Raw genomic sequence first — 15,818 nt, forward strand, 5'->3', positions numbered from 1 at the left:
CTACCTTGATGCCTCTCCCAAGTGATATCGATGATGATGAATGTACAGACCATGATTGCCTCGATGTGACTGAACTATGCACCAAACCGAGACCTGACATCGTAGATGAGCCACTGACTGACCCCGATGAAATTTTCTTTGTCGATGGCTCATGCGTAAGAGACGAAGTTGGGCAGTTGAGAGCAGCGTACGCTGTTTGTACAATTACTGGAGTTGTGGAAGCCGGATGCCTGGAAGGAGTCCACTCCGCTCAGGTAGCCGAAATTATTGCATTGACGCGTGCCTGTCTGGCAAGCAACCAAATTCGAGTCACCATATACACCGACAGCCAATACGGTTACGGGGTAGTTCATGATTACGGGCAGTTATGGTCTCAAAGAGGTTACATGACGTCTTCAGGCTCTCCCATTCGAAATGGAGAGTTTGTGCATCTACTGTTGGAAGCTTTGCAATGTCCAGCAGGGATTGCAGTTGTAAAATGTACCGCTCATACTCGAAATATGGACTTCGTGTCACAAGGCAATAGATATGCCGACGAAGTTGCGAGGTACTGCGCGGAACAAGGGTACTCTTTCACAGAGGTGGAAGTGGGCGGAATAAATGTAAGAACTGAATTAGCCATGATATTAGAAACTGTTGATACTTGGGATGAACTGAAGTGCATGCAAGAAAACGCACCAGATTTTGAAAAGCAAACATGGGAAAAGGCAGGATGTGTGGTGGGTGAGGCTCATTTCTGGGTTTCGGCAGATGGAAGGGCAGTGTTACCCAATGAGATGGTGAGCCCAATGGCTAGACAAATCCATGGTCCAGTACACCTAAGGAGAGACGCTATGCTGAGAGTATTCAGGCAAACCTGGTATAACCCTAAGTTTAGAGTAGCAGCCGAAGCAGTGTGCCAGCGTTGTGTGACCTGTCAGCAGTTGAATGTAGGGAAAAGAACACCAGTTGCACTGAGCCACATAGGGAGGTCTGGAGGTCCATTCAATCGCATGCAGTTAGACTTTATTGAAATGCCAAGGTGCAACCGCCTCCGTTATGTCCTGGTGGTGGTTTGCGTATTTTCCAGATGGGTCGAGGCATACCCTACACGTAGGTGTGACACCCTCACAGTAGCCAAGTTACTACTTAGGGAGCTGATCCCTAGATTCGGGGTACCGGCCTCTTTGGAATCAGATAGGGGAACGCATTTCAACAGCAAGCTTGTGAAGATGATTTGTGCTGCTCTGAACATAGACCAGAAATTGCATTGTAGTTACCGACCAGAAGCATCAGGAATCGTGGAGCAGATAAATAGTACTATAAAGGCTCAAATCGCAAAGATGTGTTCATCAACGTCCCTGAGTTGGCCTGATGCTCTGCCATTGGTCCTTATGAGCCTCCGTAGTACCCCAGACAGAAGAACGGGACTGTCACCTCACGAGGTGTTAATGGGGAGAGCAATGAGGTTGCCATCTGTACCAACTGCTGCACTGTTAAACATCACAGATGATATGATCCTGGACTATTGTAAGGGGCTGTCTGACGCCATTCATTCTGTGTCCCTTCAGGTGCAGGCTGCCGAAGTTCCGTCGTGCCAGGACCCGTGCCATGACCTGTGCCCTGGTGATTGGGTGCTTGTGCGAAAGCACGTAAGAAGAAGCTGCCTGGATGTTTGTTGGCGTGGGCCCTACCAGATCATCCTGATCACGAACACTGCAGTAAAGGTGGGAGGCCTGCCCAATTGGATCCACGCGTCGCATACGCGGAGGGTCCCAGCACCTCTGGAAGAAACAGCTCCTCTCTCGGATGGAAGTCCAGCTGTGGACCGAGAAGCCATAGAGGGGGCCAGCCAAGCTGTAGAGGTGCCGGAAGAAGCAGGGAACGAGTCTGACCAGCCTGAGGACGGTCAGTACAACAGCGAAACAGACGACGCTACTGAAGGAGAAAGTAGCTGGGAGTACGAATCAGACACTGACCAGGCTGAAAGAGAGCGAGAGCAAAGCAGAAGAACAAGGAGCAGAAGGGTTAGACGTGGAGAAGCCAGCTGGCCTCAAAGAAGGAGTTCAAGCCTGAGGTCGACTCCAGAAAGAACCCTTCCTCCGATATCCGAAGATTCAGACCTGGAAGAAGGTGCTCAGGGCGCTGAAGCACCGGACCTAAGACGGTCAAGAAGAGTACGTGTGCCTAGCAGAAGATACGCCACCCCTGAGTGGACATATCTGGCGACAAATGTCTTGGGAACGAGCGACAGGGAGGATCAGAGCGGTGCTGGTGTCCAGCTCTGAACCCATCATCACAGTGGAAGTACAGCTGTTAGTACCCGGAGTCGAAGCAGAAGGGTCACTAACGTTCACACTCCCCAACCCTCCCCGCCTAAGCAAGTTAAAGCACATGTTTTTCACCGAATTGCAATTCCCCGACTTTGGAACAAAGATAACCAGCCATGAAGAGCACGTTCTTCGTTTGCAAATATTGAACTATGCTGTCCAAGCCGCAGGCTCAAGCCTGATTGTGGATGCTTAGAGACTTTGTAAATAAGCAAGAAAAAGAAGATTACCTAGCGCCTAGGAAGCAGAGAATCTTAGGGACCTTCCTATTAGTTGACGGAGAAGGGCTAGGGTTGTCTGTGTTAAAGCTTTAAAAAGACTTTTGCAAAGGAGGTTGTCAGCTTCCAGTTGTGTGGTTCTAAAGACAGAAGGAGCAAAAAGGACTGTAAAGGATCGGGAAGAAAAATAACTTTGTGTTGAAAGAAAAGAGAAGAATCCTACTGTCTGACGAAATGGAAGCCGGCACCCCGAATCGTAGAGCCAAATGTATAATAGGCACACTAATAGTAGGAGTGATATTTCTAATAGCTTTAGTAGTTACAGTTTCATATGTAAAGGGACATGAGAATGAGGCAAAGGTAACCCATGAGAAATCTGTAGTGACACCAAAACCCACTGTTGCTGGTAAGAAAGGGGAAAACATACAGGAGAAAGCGTTATTAGCAGCAGAAGCCCGTAGGTTACACATGGATGAGTCCCAAGGCGACTTTAGGTCAAATGCTTATGCTAAACTTTTGTATGAATACGTGGATGCCATGGAGGTTAAGGACTGTTACGTCTGCATGCAGTTGCCGGCGTCTGTAGATGAAGGCATTAGATATCATCACCTCCCGCTGACATATGGCATTACATGTAGCTTATTGCTTAGTATATTTTATGGGAGAGATAGTTTTCAATACTATTTCTCCAATTATGATTCAGTGTTACCAGAAGTTCCAAATTACAAGCAGATGAACAAATGGGACTACTGGAAGAGTGAGGACAGATTGGCCAAGTTCTTCATTCCTTGGATTACCTTAGATACTTCACATGCCCGCAGAAATAACCTGACATGTAAGGTGTCAGAAGTCGAGAAGAAGTTTATAGGGCAGGTGGATGATCGATACAGAAGGCAAAAGATTTTGAAAAAATCAGGACAATGGAAAACAGATTGGACCGAGGAAGAGAAGGCACACAAAAGAAAGGGTAGTAGTGGTCCAATAGCTTTGGATAGAACGCAGAGAGGGAAGTTATGTCTTCACAGAGCCAAAACGTATTACGAAAATGTATACGTAGGAGAAGTCAGCTGTGAACATGCTTTCAATTTAGAATATTACACAAAAGATTTCTTGAAAGGAATGCAAGTGATTCCAAATGTATATTTTGTGTGTGGAAGAAATGCCTACGTGAGACTACCTGATAACTGGTATGGATCATGTTACTTGGCAATTGTCTTCCCCAAAATATATCATGCCCAAGACTTAGAGATCATCGAGGGCAAGGCTTCAGCAAGAGGGAGAAGAGATCTAGGAGATGCAGAAATGGTTGGAGATGTATTTGGAGCTGCATTCCCTCTTTTAGGACTGATCCTCAATGATGTCAAAATTAGACGACTGGCAACAGTCGTAGACAGGTTGTCTGCCAGCACTGCTAGGTCCTTAATGCTGGTGGAAGGAGAGATGCAATCGATAAGGGCCATGGTTCTTCAAAACCGTCTTGCATTAGACGTCCTGCTAGCAAAAGAGGGCGGAGTCTGTAAGGCTTTGAAGGTCCAGGAATGTTGTACTTACATTCCAGACAATTCAAAGCCCTTGGAGAAAGTTATTATGAACATAACTGATATTCACAAAGAGATCGAAGACCTGAGTAGAGAAAATGTCTGGGAAAAAGTGGGCCATGGAATGGGTGAAGCTGGAGGTTGGTTCGCCACCTTAGGAAAGAGCTTCGTGTGGTATGTGCTGAAACCTATCATCATAATATTGATCTGTGTGATCATGTTGTGGGGATTGGTGAGGGCATACAAATGGTATAGATCAAGGAGATTGGAGAGGTCCCAGAGAGAACAGCTACAGAGATTAGCTGCCATCCAAGACAATCAGTACAGGAGCCTGAGGGCTCTAGAAACGCAGAAACGAGGAGCACTAGCAATCACTTCAGTTTAAATGTTAGTGATGACCCCGAGAGGTCATCAAAGGGGGGAACTGAGAGAGCGCAAACTGAATAAAATGCATGAGTGTACCACTTTTACATGTAGTAAGCACAAGTCATGAAGAGAAATGCCATGAGTGCTGATATTATATTCCCCTATATTCTGAAGCGTGTAGTTAATCTAGAGATTTTATATAGAAGTGGAGCAAATGCAGACATGTGTGAAAATGTATAACCTTATTAGGCGTGATTAACCCTGATCCATATTATGTAGCTGCTAATGAAGGAAAGTCAAGCATAGAACGGAACAGGCCTCATGGCCAGGGCTGAAAGAGTGGGGACAGGGGTCCACTTTCATAAATATGGATTGCACTAATGCTATTTAGTACTTTTGTTTCGATAGGCTTATATATTATAGATGTGTTTACATAATCATAAAGTAGAGTATTAACATGATATTGATTAATGAAGGATTGAAGAATGTAATCATTATGAGAAATGTTGTAGGCCTGAAATGTCTAAAGACTCAGATTTACACGTATTAGTCTGTGCTGAGAATAATGTTGCAAACTTTCGTTAGAAGTTTATGAGAATTGGGATCCTGGCTGCAGATGTCTGTCTGCAAGTAAGAGGGGGGATCCAATTATACATCTAATGAATAGAGGGTTGTTCAGGAGACTGGCACAGACACGGAGGAGGGTTCAGGAATGTTTGAGGGGTATCGGCGGGCCGGAGAAGAGTCTGAGAAGCAAGGTCAACTCTAACGCACGAGGCCCCAAAGAAGAGCATCATGGAAAAAGCCAGAAGCTACACCACGTGAGGGGCGTCTCACGAGGGGCGTCCCAAATGTTGTTGTGTGTTTTGATATTAGGGACAGCACCCCTGGGTGGAGTTAGAGCAGATGCCTGAGGACCCTTTAGAGAGCGGATGGGTAGGCAGAGAGGGGTCATGACTGGGGATCATAGGTTTTCACCTAGAGACTAAGAGTGAATGATCTTCCTTGGAAGACATTCACAACGACACCTTTTGTTAGGTTGGGATTCTGTTAAGTAGGGATACCATCCAGAACAGGGTAGGGACAGCCTAACCTGAAACTTTTATCCCGGCTGTAGATGACTGAGAGATCACAATACGTGTCTATGCTTGCAGCCCTACTAATTTTAGAATTAGTCCTGGTAGTTTTCTTTGCTCGTCTGAGGGCTTTCAGAGAGCACATGTATGTAGTCGTACCCATATATCTTGTGAATATCATTCTGAGATGCTTGTATTTGCAACTTACCCTAACCTTATAATAAATCTTTGAAAGCTAGAAGTTGTTTGTGGTTCTTCCGGGCGGAGTCCATTATTGATTGAACTAACCTGGTAAGAGATGCACTTTCTTCCCTCAATGACAGGCAATAAAGGTTCAGTCGACCAGAACGGGGTTTAGATCAAGGGTGATAAGATAGCGATCAAAATCCCGCCCCCGCAATAGTACACAGGCACAAATCACAATTAAGCACAAATATTCTTATAGGCAATGCGAGCGCTTGGGCAAAATTAAGCGCTACAAAACTGAGCAGGCAATTAAGTGCTACAAAACTGAGCAGGCAACAATTAAATGTGAGTCCGGCTGGTCAGAATTGTTTTTGGCAGCAGTGGGGAGCAAAGCGCTACGATACCAAGAGGAGATACCAGGGAGGAGCGACCGCTACTGCAGGGGTCAGGCAGTCTGAGGTGAGCAGTCTGAGGCTTCACGGGGAGGTAAGTGTGGGGGTACAGAGGGTCAGCACTCAACACCGCACACAGAAGCAAAATAAAACGATTGTCAAGCCCAGTGCTTCTCTTTTTCAAAAGACAAATACTTTATTTTACTCAAAGAAACAATGCTGATGGCCGCAGTCCAATTAGACACTGGCGTCTTCAGCAGCTTGGGTGCCAGACGCTAGCTCAACATGTAGTATTTCAAAGTGACAGCCTTGAAATTTCAGAGCAGCATAGTCAACTTGGCACTGACGGAGGTGCCTAAAATCATTGCAAGCAATTATAAGAAATCATATCAAAATCCCAACTATGATTTGTTTTATGATAAGCAGGTAATCTCTGGCCTCCCAATTCGGGTGAAAGAAAATCAGCTGTCTTCAGATCTAACTAAAAAATGAAGTATGGCACCACCAACAGAGATTAGAATGGGATCAACAATGCTCTTTATCTAATTTTAAGAGATGAAAACTAAAACCTGCTTTATGTTACTTACTATTTAGCCAACTTTTTTTAAACCTACGTGTTGCTGCTGTTGTACAGCCAATGTTCAAGCAATAAACCTGTTTGTCCTAAAAACTCAATGGCCACAGACTTCCACCCCCGGGGGAATGGCAGCCACATATCCCACCTGAGGCAATGGAAGCCACAGCCCACCCTCCAAGGCAATGAAAGATGCAGTCCACACCATTGTGGTAATTGTAGGCATGTGGCAACCACAACCCATCAACCAAGGCAGTGGTGTAACGAAACTTGAGCACCCCTGCAAAGTATATGGACGGGGTCCCCATGATGCGGGACAAGTCAGGCACCCTCAGGCCAGGGGCTCGCCCCTGTGCACAGAGCAAGAGGGGTCTCCCTGGTGCTCGGCCCCCTCTGCTCCGCAGGGGCAGTGGGGGCTAATGTTACACCACTGTATCAGGGCTATGGTGCCCAAAACTCACCCACCAGGAGACATAGTGTCCACAAACCCACCTGCAAGAGTATGGAGGTCAAAGACCCTCCAAGGCACCACACAGGCACTGCCCTTGGCCAATGATTGCCACAATGGGACTGGTCCTAAAGTAGTGATAGACACAAGCGCTTTGGGGCAAAACCAAGCAAGGAAGCATATTACCTAGGGCAACACATATACAGAACGCCTCCGAGGCAATGTCTGCCATGCAGGTACAGCCCTCCACCCAGGAAAATGTAAGCCATGCAATTGCATCCTTCTCTCACCACCCATGGACAAATTTGTGCATGCAGTTAAACATGATCCATGCAATGCCGGCTACACAGGCACAGTCCTTAAGGGCAATGTTGGAACAGAGGCTCAGCCCATCCAGGCACTGTTGGCCACAAAGGCACAGCCTCATCAGGCATTTGCAATCAATCAAGCTCATGGAATGTGTGGGAAACAGACAATGTAAAAAGTGGTAACAAATATAACATTATCAGGGAGTAAACGACAATTATAAAGCACAACAATCAATTAAAAAATACAAAATTTTGTTTATTAGTAAGTATATATACTCCAGATAAAAACATGAAATTTATGACACATAATAAAATGAGACATGTAACCTATTCTACAAACAATCAATATAATGCATAAATGACACCATTAATTATTAGTTCATAAAAATGTAGTCCTCTTCTCGACGCGCGTTTCGGAGTTTTTCACAAGAACGCCTTCTTCAGGAGCCTCATATACAGTCTGAAAAATATATACAATAATTCAAGATCATGCTTTGGTGAGTTTCAATTACCTATTATCAATATCTTCAAACAATTGCATATAACTACACATATAAAAACACATGAAAACATATAGAATAAAGCTACTTTACACATCGTAAACTCCCTACTTGCGTGGCCATGTATGAGGCCACTCAAGGTACAACCTATGTGGTGTTATATTTGAGCAGTAGTGTAGTTCACCTATACGTATGCTTTATGCAATAGAAAAACCCCTACCTCTATTGCATATATGACTCAGGAAGGTAGATCGCTTGGAGTCATAGTATTAGTAATGTTAGAAGAACAAAGCGGATGTAGTCTCCTAACTTTAGCAGAGATCGTTAAATGATATATAAACCAATTCTCCACACTTCTATAAATAAATACTGAGAGTGGAAAAGGGGGGCGATATTATTTCAATAGATACATTTCAACAATTCAGATATTTAGCATTCAGTGAACAGATTTTATCAAATGCAATGGAATGCATGTGCCTATTCTAAATTTGATTTCATGGTGTAGATGCAAATTCAATACGGCTGTATAATAGTTTACATGCACCTTTTCCTTACCAAAAATACTGGATGTCCTATATGTTTCCAACAGATACAGGGAACACTAGAACGCAAGTCTGTTCTCACTTGGAGTGGTTGAAGAAACTCGGAGTATTGTATTTCTACCCAACCAAGGAGCCGATTTACTAAACGATAAAGAATGTATAACAATTTTAGCACCATACTTGTAAATTGCAATTCATCCTTACTCTTTCAATGTTAAATCTTATTATAAGAATCCTTACCTAAATTCTAAGTGGACGATACTCCTACTTCCACTGTACTCGTTATACATCAAAACGATCCTTATACTCTATTGCACAAGAAAACATGGACAAGGTCCGTTTTATTTATACATAGTTTCGGGTGAATGGGGACGCTTAGAAATTTAAGAGGTCAGTACATCGGCTCTTACCTAATGCGGAGGTAGTGGGTATCAAAACGGGAAAGCCGCTGTAAATCTAGCGCTTGTTTCTATAGGTAGTCAGTTTTAGGCTGCAGACGTAAAAAATAAAAAGTCCTACGTTTACTTTTGGGCGTTTTAGCCGGACGATCAAACATAAACGAACATTCATTACCATTAGAACGAGGTATAACATATCGGCATGCAGATAGCGAACTTACATGAATAATGTCGGATTAAGTCGATACTGTTTGACTGACTGGGGACCACAGAGAGTATATCTGCTCCCTTCGCGTTGTTTAAATAATGCTGGCAAGCAAAAGGAAAATGTAATTTAAACATTACTACAGGGTATATTTAAGGCAGGTTTCTAGTATCTTAACATACAAGTGGCGAACTTACATGTTTAGTCTCTAGTTGAGTCGATACTGATAGGATGACCCGGGACTGCAGTAGGTATATCTGCTCCCTTAACGTTGTCTCAGAATACTTGTCGGTAAGGAGAAAATATAAAATATAATTGGGTATTACTACAGGGCACCGAACTTCAAGGACTCTAATACATGGATGTTAGAGCGGGTTTAACAGATATTCGCTTACCGATAATTAAAATTCACACTACGTGAACATCAACCCGCGGGCGTCACGATCAAGGATTCTAGCGGCGTCCCGCAGCCGTTGGGAAGGGTAATCAACTTGCTAATATCCCTCCCTTCTTTTTAAACGGAATTTTCTTAATCCCTTGAGTGGAGTGATTGGTTACCTAAAGTGTCCACGTCAGAGAGGGTGGTCCTAAATTAAGGCATACCGACGAAGGACTCCGATAGTGCAGGTAACTGGGTTGCTAACAATAGATATAGAAAACGGGTAAAACATCCCGAGTAACATTGTTGCATTCAGTCATTTGCGTGTGAAATTGAAAGCATTCATTTTTGCGGATAACAAACATTTATTAAACATCTGGTATTCACTAACCAGAAAGAAAACAAAAAACCTTTGTTTATGTATTCGGATCAGTCCAATTGTCTGTATCTTCGTAGGTAGCACTAACTATCAAATCCGTGCTACTCCTGGCGAGCAACAATGTTACATTTTGTCGCTTGCATATTATCACCGACTAACCATCGCGAGCGGCGCTATTGCATTTGGCAAATGTTGTATTTGGAAAAAGGGGACTAGGCATCATTAGCCATAGTAAAGATAAAATTAAAATAGAGGAACCTGTTTACGTATTCGGTTCAGCACGATTATTTGTATGCATCCTGATTATTCTAAATATCAAAAAACGGACTCTATGAGAAAAGAGCCACTGCTTCATTTTGTCATTCGTGTATAAACACAGAATCATTCTTCTGTCAAGATAAGGATGGTGCTATTAGGTATTCTAAAAAATACAACATAGTGATTTTGTTGGGCCAAAGTCATACCTGGCTTTCAAAAAGATGTATTCTACACCGCACTACAGAGGTTTATATCACGGACAGATGGCGTTCTCCCAAGGGATTTCATTGTTCAGACCCTTTCTGTGGGTGTCAAGAATGAAAATCCAAAAAACTTCTCGTTTTTTTCTTATGGCACATCCTCCTTTACTGTCTGGAGTCTTAATTTTTTCTAAAATGCGCCAATGTATGTCTTCCGGTGTATGATTCAGATCTAAAAAATGTTTCACCAATGGTGCGTTCAGTTTTTTAGTGTTTATTGCTGATCTGTGTTCAGTGAGGCGCGTCTGGATCGACCTGCACGTCTCACCTACATAGCCCAGACCGCATGGGCAGCCAATGAAATAAACCACATTAGTGGTTTTACAATTCCATAAATCATGTGCCTTGAATGTAGCACCATTAAAGGTGAACGATTCACCACTCAGAATGTTTTTACAAGATTTACAGGAGGAGCAAGGAACTGTGCCCCGTACCGATAAATTTGTTAATAGCGATCTCTGTGTTTGATCACCATTCTGTTTAGAATTGAATTTTGAGTGAACTATCTTGTATTTAAGGTTCCTGTTTCTCCTGTGAGCAAACAAGGGTTTGGTCAATGTCGAGGTCGAGGAAGGGTTACAGTTCAAAATGTGCCAGTTGGCATTAATGACTTGTCTGATCCGTTCGTTCATGGTCGAATGGGTGGTAACACACTATGCGATCATTATCCTTTTTCTCTTTGGGGATAAGTAACGCCAAATACAATCTTACCGTAAATGAATTCCGTGCCCTAAAAGACCTATCTGTAAATAAAGAACTGACAATCAAAAGTGCAGATAAGGGAGGAGGCATTGTGGTACTCAACTCCAATGACTATGAACACAACATGAAAAGAATGTTAAGTGACAGTTCCACCTATTTACAAATTAAAGGTAACCCAATTCATACTACCATTAAAAAGATCACGACTCTGACCAATGGAGCCTTATCTGATGGTGAAATCAGTGTCAAAGATCATGACTTTTTGAATACAAATACATTTAAAACAGCTTGTATCTATGGTCTACCCAAGATTCATAAGAACTCAACAGATCCCCCATATAGACCTATAGTGTCTACCATAGGCACCCCCACAGAACCCCTTTCTAAGTTTGTAGATTCTTTCCTACGACCCCACATACCTAAAATTACATCTTACGTTAAGGACACCTGTCACATGATCAACACAGTGGAAAATTTGAAAATCATCCCAGGGAGAGATATTCTTGTAACTCTTGACATAGAATCCCTCTATAGCAACATTCCTATTGACGAAGCCATTAGGGCTACAGACTGGTTCATAGAGAGACATAATATCGTATGCCCCAAAAAATTCCTGATAGATTGTCTTTTTATAGTTTTAACAGACAATTTTTTTGAATTCGGTGATAATATCTACCGCCAGTTGAGAGGCGTGAGTATGGGTGCCTCAGTTGCCCCATCAATAGCGAATATATATATGTCAAGGTTTGAAGAACGCTTCATATATAATGAAGTAGCGCCTTTTTTTGAGTCCATTTCCCATTGGTCCAGATACGTTGATGACATCTTCTTTATCTGGACCAATGGGAAAGACACTCTCCTGGAGTTCTTGGAGTGGATTAATTTAACAGATAGCAACTTGAAATTCACTGCAAATTATAATGAAAATCAAGTGGAATTTTTAGACCTTCTCATTAAAGTTAACGTTGATAGATTAGAGGTGGACCTATTCGTGAAGAAAACAGCTCGAAACACCCTATTACATTTTAGCAGTTTTCACCCAAAATGCCAAAGAGAGAGCATTCCATTTTCACAATTCCTTAGGGTCCGCAGGAACTGCACAAATTTGCAAGATTATGATAAACAAGCTGCAATCATGCGCACGAAATTCCGGGAACGCGGTTACCCTCATAGGTTAATAAGGAATTCGTACAAACGTGCTAGATTTTTTGACCGCGACGCGTTACTTATCCCCAAAGAGAAAAAGGATAATGATCGCATAGTGTGTGTTACCACCCATTCGACCATGAACGAACGGATCAGACAAGTCATTAATGCCAACTGGCACATTTTGAACTGTAACCCTTCCTCGACCTCGACATTGACCAAACCCTTGTTTGCTCACAGGAGAAACAGGAACCTTAAATACAAGATAGTTCACTCAAAATTCAATTCTAAACAGAATGGTGATCAAACACAGAGATCGCTATTAACAAATTTATCGGTACGGGGCACAGTTCCTTGCTCCTCCTGTAAATCTTGTAAAAACATTCTGAGTGGTGAATCGTTCACCTTTAATGGTGCTACATTCAAGGCACATGATTTATGGAATTGTAAAACCACTAATGTGGTTTATTTCATTGGCTGCCCATGCGGTCTGGGCTATGTAGGTGAGACGTGCAGGTCGATCCAGACGCGCCTCACTGAACACAGATCAGCAATAAACACTAAAAAACTGAACGCACCATTGGTGAAACATTTTTTAGATCTGAATCATACACCGGAAGACATACATTGGCGCATTTTAGAAAAAATTAAGACTCCAGACAGTAAAGGAGGATGTGCCATAAGAAAAAAACGAGAAGTTTTTTGGATTTTCATTCTTGACACCCACAGAAAGGGTCTGAACAATGAAATCCCTTGGGAGAACGCCATCTGTCCGTGATATAAACCTCTGTAGTGCGGTGTAGAATACATCTTTTTGAAAGCCAGGTATGACTTTGGCCCAACAAAATCACTATGTTGTATTTTTTAGAATACCTAATAGCACCATCCTTATCTTGACAGAAGAATGATTCTGTGTTTATACACGAATGACAAAATGAAGCAGTGGCTCTTTTCTCATAGAGTCCGTTTTTTGATATTTAGAATAATCAGGATGCATACAAATAATCGTGCTGAACCGAATACGTAAACAGGTTCCTCTATTTTAATTTTATCTTTACTATGGCTAATGATGCCTAGTCCCCTTTTTCCAAATACAACATTTGCCAAATGCAATAGCGCCGCTCGCGATGGTTAGTCGGTGATAATATGCAAGCGACAAAATGTAACATTGTTGCTCGCCAGGAGTAGCACGGATTTGATAGTTAGTGCTACCTACGAAGATACAGACAATTGGACTGATCCGAATACATAAACAAAGGTTTTTTGTTTTCTTTCTGGTTAGTGAATACCAGATGTTTAATAAATGTTTGTTATCCGCAAAAATGAATGCTTTCAATTTCACACGCAAATGACTGAATGCAACAATGTTACTCGGGATGTTTTACCCGTTTTCTATATCTATTGTTAGCAACCCAGTTACCTGCACTATCGGAGTCCTTCGTCGGTATGCCTTAATTTAGGACCACCCTCTCTGACGTGGACACTTTAGGTAACCAATCACTCCACTCAAGGGATTAAGAAAATTCCGTTTAAAAAGAAGGGAGGGATATTAGCAAGTTGATTACCCTTCCCAACGGCTGCGGGACGCCGCTAGAATCCTTGATCGTGACGCCCGCGGGTTGATGTTCACGTAGTGTGAATTTTAATTATCGGTAAGCGAATATCTGTTAAACCCGCTCTAACATCCATGTATTAGAGTCCTTGAAGTTCGGTGCCCTGTAGTAATACCCAATTATATTTTATATTTTCTCCTTACCGACAAGTATTCTGAGACAACGTTAAGGGAGCAGATATACCTACTGCAGTCCCGGGTCATCCTATCAGTATCGACTCAACTAGAGACTAAACATGTAAGTTCGCCACTTGTATGTTAAGATATTAGAAACCTGCCTTAAATATACCCTGTAGTAATGTTTAAATTACATTTTCCTTTTGCTTGCCAGCATTATTTAAACAACGCGAAGGGAGCAGATATACTCTCTGTGGTCCCCAGTCAGTCAAACAGTATCGACTTAATCCGACATTATTCATGTAAGTTCGCTATCTGCATGCCGATATGTTATACCTCGTTCTAATGGTAATGAATGTTCGTTTATGTTTGATCGTCCGGCTAAAACGCCCAAAAGTAAACGTAGGACTTTTTATTTTTTACGTCTGCAGCCTAAAACTGACTACCTATAGAAACAAGCGCTAGATTTACAGCGGCTTTCCCGTTTTGATACCCACTACCTCCGCATTAGGTAAGAGCCGATGTACTGACCTCTTAAATTTCTAAGCGTCCCCATTCACCCGAAACTATGTATAAATAAAACGGACCTTGTCCATGTTTTCTTGTGCAATAGAGTATAAGGATCGTTTTGATGTATAACGAGTACAGTGGAAGTAGGAGTATCGTCCACTTAGAATTTAGGTAAGGATTCTTATAATAAGATTTAACATTGAAAGAGTAAGGATGAATTGCAATTTACAAGTATGGTGCTAAAATTGTTATACATTCTTTATCGTTTAGTAAATCGGCTCCTTGGTTGGGTAGAAATACAATACTCCGAGTTTCTTCAACCACTCCAAGTGAGAACAGACTTGCGTTCTAGTGTTCCCTGTATCTGTTGGAAACATATAGGACATCCAGTATTTTTGGTAAGGAAAAGGTGCATGTAAACTATTATACAGCCGTATTGAATTTGCATCTACACCATGAAATCAAATTTAGAATAGGCACATGCATTCCATTGCATTTGATAAAATCTGTTCACTGAATGCTAAATATCTGAATTGTTGAAATGTATCTATTGAAATAATATCGCCCCCCTTTTCCACTCTCAGTATTTATTTATAGAAGTGTGGAGAATTGGTTTATATATCATTTAACGATCTCTGCTAAAGTTAGGAGACTACATCCGCTTTGTTCTTCTAACATTACTAATACTATGACTCCAAGCGATCTACCTTCCTGAGTCATATATGCAATAGAGGTAGGGGTTTTTCTATTGCATAAAGCATACGTATAGGTGAACTACACTACTGCTCAAATATAACACCACATAGGTTGTACCTTGAGTGGCCTCATACATGGCCACGCAAGTAGGGAGTTTACGATGTGTAAAGTAGCTTTATTCTATATGTTTTCATGTGTTTTTATATGTGTAGTTATATGCAATTGTTTGAAGATATTGATAATAGGTAATTGAAACTCACCAAAGCATGATCTTGAATTATTGTATATATTTTTCAGACTGTATATGAGGCTCCTGAAGAAGGCGTTCTTGTGAAAAACGCCGAAACGCGCGTCGAGAAGAGGACTACATTTTTATGAACTAATAATTAATGGTGTCATTTATGCATTATATTGATTGTTTGTAGAATAGGTTACATGTCTCATTTTATTATGTGTCATAAATTTCATGTTTTTATCTGGAGTATATATACTTACTAATAAACAAAATTTGGTATTTTTTAATTGATTGTTGTGCTTTATAATTGTCGTTTTCTCCCTGATAATGTTATATTTGTTACCACTTTTTACATTGTCTAGCTTTCCCTGTCAAACATATTCAGTTGCGTAAACAGGGGGTCCTTGTTATTTACACTAATGTGTGGGAAACAGGCCATCCTTGGTGGTAGGCGTATGACTGAA

Source organism: Lissotriton vulgaris, chromosome 9, assembly GCF_964263255.1.
Source record: "Lissotriton vulgaris chromosome 9, aLisVul1.2, whole genome shotgun sequence".
Classification (NCBI taxonomy): Eukaryota; Metazoa; Chordata; class Amphibia; order Caudata; family Salamandridae; genus Lissotriton; species Lissotriton vulgaris.